Source organism: Crocuta crocuta, unplaced genomic scaffold (assembly GCF_008692635.1).
Source record: "Crocuta crocuta isolate KB4526 unplaced genomic scaffold, BGI_CrCroc_1.0 scaffold112, whole genome shotgun sequence".
Taxonomy (NCBI): domain Eukaryota; kingdom Metazoa; phylum Chordata; class Mammalia; order Carnivora; family Hyaenidae; genus Crocuta; species Crocuta crocuta.
In genome coordinates this window covers 4,725,635-4,737,864 of record NW_027528818.1, presented here as the reverse complement: position 1 = coordinate 4,737,864, position 12,230 = coordinate 4,725,635, and positions in this window count along the sequence as shown.

Genomic DNA, 12,230 nt, shown 5'->3' with positions numbered 1-12,230 from the left:
AGCCCTGCATCCCGCTATTCCAGAACATATAAAAAGAGCAGCTACAGAACTATAATTAAAACAATGATGCTGCCTACAGCAGGGAGACACAGGAGCAGCCCAGCTTAATGAGTGGGCATTTTGTCTGACTGTAACACCTTGAAGGCATGCACCTCCACTTGCATTCCCTCCTCAGAACAATTACAGTCCTGGCGCAGCCTTAACGCACCTGGATAAGACTAAGGGATATTTCACAGAGTAAAGCTGGTTTGTAATACATCCAGTGAGAGCAACTTTCCCCTAAGGCCCAGATAAAGCTTGAAAGAGAAAACTGAGCTAGAAGGACCTGAAAATAAAGAGAGACTATCATGGTACCAACAACTGGAGAAAGTAAACAAGGCAGCTATTACTAAATATGGTGTGACCTTGCAAAGCCAGTGCAGCGCAGCAAGTAACGCCTTTATTTTGTCAAGTTGTCCGTTATAACGTTGTGCGCTTTTCCTTTTCTTTTTGAGAGACAGAGGGTATCAGTGGAGGAGGAGCAGACAGAGATGGAGACAGATCCAAAGCGGGCTCTGCGCTGACAGCAGCCAGCCCAGTGCAGGGCTCGAACTCACAGACTGCAAGGTCATGAACCCAGCCAAAGTCGGACACTCACAACCGACTGAGCCACCCCGGTGCCCCTGTGTTTTTCAGGATACATAAAAGACCTGCATATACAAATGGGTCCCTTATGGAACACATTAGATCCAACTGAGATTTCCTAAGCAATAATAGCTCTAGGTATGGCCTAGAAATAGCCTATAAGCTATTTGGAAAAATATTGATAATGGATGGAAAAAGGGATCACGGGCAATAACAAAAGCAGTATACTGAGGTAGGGGGAGCATTCCTTTGCAAAGTGATTTCAAAGTCATTTCCAAGAAACTGTTCTTTTGTCATGTTATTAACAATGTCATCACAAGAGACACAGAGCAGTATGACTACCAGCAGCATGACACCAGCAATGCCACTGCCTCATCTATCCTCAATCAGAGACTGAGGAACAAAGGAGAAAAGTGGGGGAAATTATTTTTTATATTATGGTTTTACTAATAAATGGGGAAATTAAAGTAATAAAGGTCTTGTTATGTTTCTTTCACCCTGAGTTATATCTTTTACACCTACCTTCTTCCTCTGTAAGCAAAAATGACATATGCACACGTATATATACAGCATACACACTTATATGCACACACATACTACAATACATTATGCTCATTGAAAGCAGACTCATTTAAACTGAGTTTAGAGTACTGTGGGCTCTGAAATGGCCTCTGAAAGTTCTTCTATCTTTGGACTTAATGAAACACACGATGCAATGAAAGAATAAGACTACATCAAAATATTTTAAAACTTAAAAAAAATATTTTTGGAGTTTATTTATTTATTTATTTTACAAATAGTTTATTGTCAAAATGGTTTCCATATAACACCCAGCGCTCATCCCCACAAGTGCCCTCCTCCATGCCCACCTCCCCCTTCCCCCCCCACATCCATCCGTCCTCAGTTTTTGTCAGCATTCAAGAGTCTCTCATGGTTTGCCTCCCTCCCTCTCCCCCCCCATTTCCCCCCTTCTTCTCCCCCTTGGTCCTCCGTCAAGTTCCTCCTAATCCTCCTATACGTGCAACCATATGGTATTTGTCCTTCTCTGCCTGACTTATTTCGCTTAGCAGAGTTGATTTATTTTTTGAGAGACAGAGCACAAATGAAGGAGGAGCAGACAGAGAGGGAGAAGCCGGCTCCAGGCTCTGAGCTGTCAGCACAGAGCCCGTTGCCGGGCTCGGACCCACAGACCATTAGATCATGACCTGAGCCAAAGTCAGCAGTTTAACCAACTGAGCCACCCAGGTGCCCCAATATTTTAAAACCTTTAAAAAAAGATAATCACATGCAAGAATTCCTTTTATGCCAATGTTTCTCAAGCAATATAGCCTTTGAATAAACACAGAAATTTCACTCTCTCCCTCAGGTTGTTATGCTAAACGTCATGATTCTGGGGAGAATCACCTTATGTTCCCTGAGTCCAGAAGATACAGACAGAAGATTTTTGCCCCAACTTTCCTTTCTGTCATTTGTTTGAGAGAGAAAGAGAGAAAGGGAGAGAGAGAGGAGAGAAATAGAGAGGGAAAGAGACAAAGCCTATTTTTTTTTAAATTATCAGTTATAGGGACACCTGGGTGGCTCAGTCGGTTAAGCATCCAACTGCTAGTTTTGGCTCAGATCATGATCTCACAGTCTGTGGGTTCGAGCCCCACGTTGGGCTCTGTGCTGACAGCTCAAAGCCTGCTTCGGATTCTCTCTCTCTCCCTCTCTCTGCCCCTCCCCCTTTCATACTATCTCTGCCTCTCTCAAAATTAATGTTGAATAAAAGTAAATTATCAGTTATAAAATAACAATACTTAAGATGCTTCTTCAAATTTCACCAGGCTTCCTGTCTGTAGCTACCACATAAACAATTCAAGAATGACAATGATTGTTCTCTGATGGCTAATTCACCATCCCTTATCTTTGTAGATATAACTTCTCTTTGCCCATTATGATCATGTATGGCTATCTAATTCATCTTCCCAACCGTGTGTCAGCTGTAACCACTAGGGCAGGAATGATCCTGGGCACGATAAACTGAAGCAAATGTTCTGCTGAGAAGCTCAGGCACAGTGAGGCATCGCATCCCAGCCCTTCCTGGCTTCAGAACTTTTCCATCACTGGTCGAGGGCCAAAGCCTCTGAAATCTAGAACACAGATTAGGAGAACAGATGCTTTCCATAGCTCAGTCACATCGTGAAGATTATGCACTTGGGAGAGGTGTGTTTCATGCACTCACCGTATCCACTGGGTGTAACACAGTGCCGTCTGTGAGAGACAGAAAGCAGGGCTCTGGGTTCCCAGGTCCCCACTCCTTAATTCTCTGTCTCCTAGGCCAGAAGATGGTGACAAGTGCTTGCTGTTGCTGTTGTTTGTGGGTTGTTTTTTGCATTTTCAGAGTTTTATTGAATATACAGAAAGTATACATTCTCTTAAGGGTTTTTTGTTTTTTTTTTTTTGGACGGCACACCATAACACTAATGTTTGGTTTTGAACTACACTTTCAGCACTGGAGAGGCATATGGATTCCTCAGCTCTTAGTGGAGCTGAGTGGGGTCTTCCCCTGTGTATCCTGCAAATACCACCATTTTCAAGTGTGCTGTGATGTGAAAATAGGTGGAAAACTCTGTATTAGATGAAACAAAGTACAAGCCTTTGGGTTACAGCACATTACACTACAAAATTTCTACACATTTAATCTCAGTGCATACTGACATCCAGCAATTGAGTTAATAGTATGCAGTTTTCCCCACAGTTTGCCTATAAAGTTGTAGTGAACATGCTTGACTTTACTTAAATGCAATATACGTATTTTTCTTTTTATAAGAAAAATACACCTAAATTTGTACGTTGAGAAGTGACTCATGTGACATTTGCCTGATCTTTGCTTCTCTTTATGCTAGTTCTTGGGAAATTTTTATTAAGACCAAAAAAAAATCTTTTTGTAAAAGTGTTGGGATCTCTGATCCTTTTCTTCACTCTTCTGAATGGACCCTGAGGAAAAGTGAGCCGGGGCCACCCCACATAACTGGTGCCCAGGTCTCAGGCCTCCCCCACCCCCAGCCAGAGAGGCCAATGAATAAGAAACCAATGTGACTGAACCCTTTCACATGAGCAAGCCAAACGATAAGGAAATTACCAACATGCCTACTTCAAATAATTTTCAAAAAGATCATCAGGAAAACCCCCTAGAAAAACTCAGCTCTTTTAAGTGAAATCTTGGAGACTACCCAGGAATCCAAGGGAGAGATTTAGATGTTTGTATGGGCCTACATCCTGGAAGGAATAGGAATGTTTCTAACATGGCAAGGCCCACCCAGTGGGATACAAAGTAACACAGGCAGTGGATTTAAGTTCCCATATCCCCACTCAGGAGCTGTGTGGCTTCAGAGAGGTTACTTAGCCTCTCTGAGCCATAGTTGCCTGCTACTATGTCAGAGATAATTTATCTTCTCTGCCTGTTTCCCAGGGTTGTCAGGAAAATCAGATGACATACTGTATATGGAAGTGCTTCATAAATTGCAGAGTATCTTGCATTTTTGTAATCTAGAATTTTTTGAAATAATACTTAGTTTTAGAGCAAGAGAAAAGCTTTTAGTCATACATTTCCATCTTCTTGTATTACAGAGAGGGAGACTGAGTGCTACATGAAAAAGTGTTTGCCAAGGTTATGTTTTAAATCTTAACAAGTAGTCACCATCGTTATTACTGTCTAGTAAGGGTGAAAGACCTGTCAGAATGGCTAACATTAACAACACAAGAAACAACAGATGTTGGCAAGGAGGCAGAGAAAGGGGAATCCTCTTACACGGTTGGTGGGAATGCAAACTGGTGTAGCCACTCTGGAAAACAGTACGGAAGTTCCTCAAAAAGTTGAAAGTAGAACTATCCTATGACCCAGCAATTGCACTACTAGGTATGTATCCAATGGATACAAAAATATTGATTTGAAGGGACACATGTTTACAGCAGCACTATCAACAATAGCCAAATTATGGAAAGAGGCCAAATGTCCATCAACAAATGAATAAAGATGTGGTATATATAGACAATGGAATATTATCCAACCATAAAAAGGAATGAAATCTTGTCATTTACGACAATGTGGATATAACTACAGTGAGTGCATCATGCTAAGTGAAATAAGTCAGTCAGAGAAAGACAAATACCATATGATTTCACTCATATGTCAAATTTAAAACAGATGAACACAGGGGAAGGGAAAAATAGGGAGGGAGATAAACCATGGGTCTCTTAGCAATAGAAAGCAAACTGAGGGTTGATGGAGGGAGGGTGGAGGATGGCTAGATGGGTGATGGGCATTAAGGAGGGCACTTGTGTTGAGCACTGGGTGCCGTATGTAAGTGGTGAATCACTAAATTCTACTCCTGAAACCATATTACACTACATGTTAATGAACTAGAATTTAAATAAAAACTTAAAATTATTTAATTAAATTGAATATACATTAAAAAATAGAAAAGGTGAAGGAATAAATATGGTCTCAGTTCTGAAGATGTGTGTTTTCATCCTTAATCTCATGAAACAGACACTGAGCAACTGTGGAGAGGACATTTTTCTGAGCATTGGAAATATCATCTCTGCTGTCTTGGAGGAAATAGGATCTGACTGGGAAGATGGAGAGGCCATGCAAACAAGAACTATTAAAATGACAATCTGCACCATTAGTTCAAGGATACATATAATAGATGCCACAGGGCTGGGGTGCTCCTGCAAGAGACCGTTATGAACAGTGTCTTAGAATTGGGCTTTGGTAGAAGGTAGCACTTAAAAGCAGTGAAATAAAAGTTGTTAAGAAAAGTAGATCCTGAAAGTTCACATCATAAGAAAAAAAATTTTCATGGGGCCCGGGGCAGGCTCAGTGGGTTGAGCATCCGACTTCAGCTCAGGTCATCATCTCGTGGCTTTTGAGTTCGAGCCCCACGTCAGACACGCTGCTATCAGTGCAAAGCCCACTTCACTCCTCTGTGCCCATCTCTCTCTGCCCTCCCCTGCTTGTACTCTCTCTCTCAAAAATAAATAAACATTAAAAAAATTTTTGTAATTTCTTGTAATTGTGTGGTGAAGATGTTAACTTGACTTACTGCAGTGATCACACTGCAATATATACAAATATCTAATCATTCTGTTGTACACCCAAAACTAATATAAGGTTATCTGTTGATTACACCATAAATAAATAAATAAATAAATAAATTGCTCACTAGCTAGCATGAGAACCTGCGTGGAATCCCAGTTTGACTACATCTTAGGGTCACGATGGATGCAAGGCATATACTTTGTAAAAATCACAATTTCTCCACCCACACAATGAACATAATAGTGTCTTTCTGACAGGGCTGTGATAAGGACTAAAGGACCTAATGCGTCAGAAACACACAACAGCTGGCACTTTGTTAAGTGCTCAATAATAGGATGTACTGCCATTGCTAAAGTGTGGCGAGGTAGCCCAGCCAATGGGGAAGGCATGTGGCATGCTTGGGGAGCGACCATAAGGTTTCGGACAGAGAGACCAGACTGTGGTTGGGCAGCCCTGTGCTGCACCGTTTGGACTTTATTCTACCCAGGATGGTTTCTGAGCTGGAGTTACACCTGTCATTTAGAAATTCCTCTGAGGGCAGTGTGTAGTAATTGAGAAACGGGGAACAGAAGCCAGCCAGAAGACAAATTAGGAAGCTTTTTATGAGGGGATTTATCAGGCCCCTTCTTTTATATCAAGAACTTTCCTTACACAGAATCACCTCTTTAATCCTTGTGAACCCCTAGCAAGTTATTATCCCTATTTCACAGATGAGGAAATGGAGGCTCAGAGACATTAAGAGATGGAGCCAAGATCTGTTAACTGTTCAAGTGAGCCCATTGTGCTGCTTCCCCTGCACAGGTTAACAAGGGCCATGGACTGCCATGTGCAGCAATGGGAAAGCAAACAGCACTGCAGCACTTGGATGATAATCCTGGCCACCGCTGGCAAGGTGGTAAATTTTCAGCTGTTTTTATTTCCATCAGGGGCAAAGCTTCTTAATCCACTCTCTCCCAGGGGAACTAGCCTTTGAAGAGCTGGTTTCCAAGGTGACCCATAACTCTTCCACCACTAGTGGAAAGTTCAGCCCTCACAAGTTTAGTATTTTCTGGGGTTTTTTCTTCAGAAGGGAAGATGGCCCTTGTAGCTGGGCCCATAGACCAGCTCCTCGTGTGTGCAACCAGAGGGGGGCCACTGTGGGCACATCAGCAAACACAGCTCCTTTCATGGTTCCTAGAAGGTGCTTTCTGTCTGGTATTAATGTCCTCACTAAAGCTCAGTCAGCCTTCGAAGGAAGTTTCCAGAATTACCCTGGCATCTACCTAGAAACAGGTAACTAGACCCAAAGGGTGGGGAAGACTCTAGAGATCCTAAGGGTCTGGGGAACACAGTCCACATAAACAGAAGCCTGTTTATATCCTGGTCGGGGAAATGAAATGAAAATTGCTATATATGCCAAGCATATGTATATTATTCCAATGGACCCCTGAAACAACCAAATATCACCAATAATGGCTAAAAGTGGTGACCATATGCCAGCTGCTGTCCTTTTCACTTTATCCATTTTCTAGTTTAATTATGTCAGAACATCCTATGCCATGTATGTATGTATGTATGTATGTATGTATGTATGTATGTATATCTCTACGTGGATGGATGGATACACTGGGGCTCACAAAAACTGAAACAACTTGCCCAGTGGGCACACAGCTTAGGCAATAGCTCCAGTCACTGGCCTTTGGGCGGGAGGACTCCAAAGCCTGTGGTAGTTACACGCCGTCAGCTTCTAGAATAATTTCTTTAAGAGAGCTGAGGATGCTCAGAAGGAAGTAGTACAAATAAAAAGAGTAATAACAAGAACCTTCTCTAGCTTCTAGAAAATTCAACCTTATTTCGGTCCTTTAGATCCTATAGCCCATCCTTACCATTTCCATTATTTTCTTAACTATAGTCTATATAGTCCATTAAAACTGTGGTATTCTCCTGAACCCTGACTTGTGTAACTGTTAGAAATTTTCACATATAAAGATGATTCACAGTCAAGATGAAATACTCACCATAGGCACTGTCTTGGAGACTGTGAGTCAGCTTAGAGTACTGGTGAGCCTGTTACTGACCCTGATTTAGCTTCCAAGCCTGTGAGCCTGCAGTGGTCCTTCCTCTCTCTCTCTTCATCTTCCAAAATCCCAGAGTGGAGGAATGTGGAACACTGGTACTTGGCGGCAGGCTCTGTGCTGTGACAAAGAGGACTTGAGGAATCCCCATCTTCCTGCTGGATCTATTAAGACCAAGATCATTTTGACCCAGTGTCTAGAATTATTCTCCAGCGGCTGCATGCCTGTCTTGGTGTCTCCCCCAACATCTCCCTTCCCTCAGTACACAGCCTTCCTGCTTGCTAACACCTGCTCATCTCTGCCTAGATCTTAACCGAATGCCTTTTGCTGAGACTTTCTGAGAAGCATGCCTCGCCTCAGCGGTTCCAAATATCTACCTCCATTTTCCCAGGGCTGGCCTGTCCCATCACCAACCCAGGATTTAACCCTCCCCCGCCTGGATTCCCACAAGGCCTGGAGCCTGTTTTTCAATCAATGGAAGTAATAACTGATGCTCAATCCACAGAAGCAGGGGACCTTTGGGGGATGAGAAAACATTTACTCAGGCCAAGCTTCCACAATCAGAGTAGCTCCAAATGACATGAAATCAGGGAAAGTATTACAATATTACATGGGCATATGAACCAATTAATATTTGCCAAAGTGATTACAAATGCCATGACTAAAACAGGTATTTGGTCATTTGAGAAGGGTCCACTGATCGCTGATCATTTTTCTACTCCACTCATTTCCTATAAAATACACAAATCCTCAGAAATACAGGAGAAGTGGAAATATAAACTGCACCAAGTGTGTTTACTGAAACCCTTTCCATTAACCTTTCCATCTGGTTCTATGAACAGGTAAATCACTGTCATAATAAAGTCAAAGCTAAAAATATTTTTACTCAGTCTGAATTTAGGTCAGACTAAGCAGGCCACAAACAGATCATTCGTCAATTCAATCATTCATTCGCCCAGCAAACATTCACACAGTGACTTACCAGATGTCTGGTATGGGGCTATCATGGCAATGCTATGCTGATCTTAAACTCTTGGTTAGTGGGGACTAACTAACTTGGTAAATAACATGAGATAGATAACACTATGATTCTGGTCTAATGATAATTCTTAAAAGTGATGCCATTGTAAACCTTTCACTCTTCAGCTATTATTAAAACAATTAAATGACTATTTTCTGCTCTGTGCTGCTGTTATTTATTTGGTGGGCTTTTTTTTTTTCCATATTACTTTGAAAAGACTCTCATCACCATTTTGTCTGAAATGTCATTCTCATCACCTCCAAGGTGTGCCTCTGAATCCCATCCCCCGCTTCTTTCCTTCTCACAGCATGGGATTTCGCCAGTAATTCTCCACCCTATTCACTGAATTATGGCTAATTACTCTTTGGGCTCTCTCTTATCATCTTTCATGCCTCCTATCATCCGTGCTTTCCTCTCTCCTTTTTATTTCTTTCAACTTCCTTTGGGAGGGGATGAGCTTTTCTTTTTTTCTTAGACCATCAAATTACATTGCATGATGGAAAGCACAGTACCTACTCATTAGAGTCTTTTCAAATAAAGAAAGGCCTTACTGTGTCTGAGTGATTATGACATCTTGAATGACAAACTCTAATAACTCTTAGTAACTACTCCTCATATGCTGTGCACTCTCAGCTCCTCTTCAGACCCTGGGTGGCTGACATAAATAAAAGGATGTCCATGTCCTGCAACTCAATCATTATGGCCTTCCTTCAATGACTTACTATGAAGAAGGCATCACCAACAGACCCAGCCTCAAACTCATTGATTTACCTCATTATTTCCCAGTCTTTGACAGCTTCCTTCCAATCCGGACAGGCTTTCAGAATTATTGAAATGAGAACATTTTAACATATAGGCTCCACAAAAATGTCAAATATAATGATCAAAATGTTGCCTTTCACCTATATAGGCAGTATTACTTTCTGAAAAAGAATTTAAGATAATAAAAGTCACAAAAATAACAAGCGATGTTATATATGTGAAATGTGACCAAACAGGCCTGATTAATGCAAGGTCACTGTGCAGTTTCTGGGGTCAGCTGGCCATTTCTGCTCCACCCTTCTCTCTTACCACTCTCTCAAAAAGTGCTAAGGAAAAGAAATAGGATACAGGCTAAGGAGTGAGTCTATCACTGGTTCAAAAGGCAACTGAAATATCCCTGTCCAGCTTCAGCTCCCTGAAGCTGTGCAACAGACAGGAATGACATAAGAAGTGCCACAGGAAGTGCCGTCGTCACATGGCTCTGATGTAGTCCAGAAAGGCAACCTAATCAGCACTGGTGAGCACATGTTTTTGAAGGCTTTTTCAAAACTCCCTTTGAGTTTGGGAGTAGGAAGGCTTTCTAACTATGAATCACAATCCAGAGACCATTTTTTAAAAACCCCAAATTTCCACATGGCAAAAATACCCTAAGTTAAGTCAAAAGACAGAAAAAAAAGATGCAACTCAGATCACAAAGAGCCCACGTCCTTACTATATAAATAGTTCCTAAATGTTGGTAAGAAAAAGAGCAGCCGCCCAGTGGAAAGCGAGCAAAGAACAATAACAGACAGTTTATAGAAGAGGAACTAGAAATAGGTTATAAATATATGAAAAAGGTTCAACATCACTTATAGGAGAAATGCAAATCAAAAACATACTGAGATACTATTTGCATTTATCAGAATGGCAAGAATCCAAAGTTTGGTAACACATTCTCTTTAAAACGAGACAGGGAAAACAGGCACTCCTCGTACATTTCTTAGCAGAGTGTGACTCAGTAAAATCCCAAGAGAGCATGATTTGGCAACACTGAATTCCAAATGCATATACCCAATGGCCCTGCAGTTTCACCTCTTGGTCTTTACTACACAGATATGTTTCTTGGCTAAATAACACTTCCAAGGTTATTTATTGCAGCATTAGTTTTACAGTAAATGTCTCAAAACAACATAAATGTCTGTTCATGGGGAATGATTAAATAACTAATGGGTTTGCCGTATAATGGAATAATAGGCAGCCATAAAAATGATGGCGACATTCTACCTCCTGATATAGGAAGATATACTGCTCACTGAAAAGAGTAAGGTGCAGAAAAACCTTTCTGTACAAGGAGTTGAAGGAAGGGTGGGCTAAAGCTATCTACAGGTGTTTGCTGGTATATGCAGTAAAGTATCTGGGGAAGATACACAAGACATGAATAGAGTGGTCACCTAGAGGAAGTAACAAGGCTGAGAAACACCTTGCACTGTATACCTTTTAATATCTTTGCATCTTCAAATCACAGAAATGTATCATTATTCAAAGCATATTTAAATTTTATGATTTAAAATTATTTTTAACATTTATTCATTCTTGAGAGGGAGAGAGAGAGAGAGAGAGCGAGCATGAGCAGGGGGAGGCACAGAAAGAGAGAGACACAGAATACAAAGCAGGGTCCAGGCTCTGAGCTGTCAACACAGAGCCCGATGTGGGGCTTGAACTCATGAACCATGAGATCATGACCTAAGCCGAAGTCGGACTGAGCCACCCAGGTACCCCCAAAACTTATTTAAATTTTAAGAGATGTCTTCCTGACCATGGTAAAGATGTTCTTTGCTGAAAACATTAATAAATAATTAAGCTCAAAAATTAGGGGATGCCTGAGGGAAAGCCACTACAGGTCATCATTTGCAGTCTCTTCCTGCCTTGTATGGTTTCCCAAACACGGACTATTGGCCTTAAAAGTGAAAACATTCTCACACATTCCCAACCCCAATAAGTACCTTTTCTTAAAATGGCATTACTCACATACATACAAGCACAGAACCAAGTAAAAACTTTTTATCCTCAAAACTCATTTACAATTTGGGGCGCCTGGGTGGCTTAGTCGGTTAAGCATCCGACTTTCGCTCAGGGCATGATCTCGCGGTTCGTGGGTTCGAGCCCTGCGTCGGGCTCTTTGCTGACTGCCAGCTCAGAGCCTGGAGCCTGTTTCAGTCTGTGACTCCCTCTCTCTGACCCTCCCCTGCTCATGCTGTCTCTCTCTCTCTCTCTCTCCTAGAAATAAATAAAACATTTTAAAAAAATAGTTAAAAAAAACCTCTTACAATTCTAAAACCAAAATGTATTTTCAAATTAAATATAGCAAAATTATAGAACAAATAAAAATCTAAAATACCTACATTATAATTGAAAGCTGAGGTTGATTTGAGTTAAATTGCCACTTGGATCAGGAATACCATATAGGTCCTCGGGAATTCACCATACCGCATTCATTACCTCTTGTTATGCAGTGTGGTGACACTACCGCCATTTTCCTCTATTTGAATTCAGGAAACGTTTGTGTAGTGTGTTGTGAAATCATCTGACCTTCTTCCGGCTAAATGTATCTTTTATACATTCAACTCCTCTGCCACTTTTCTCAATAGCTTAAAACCCTGATATGGAGTTATCACAGACATAAATCCAAACGCTACCTGAGCATTAC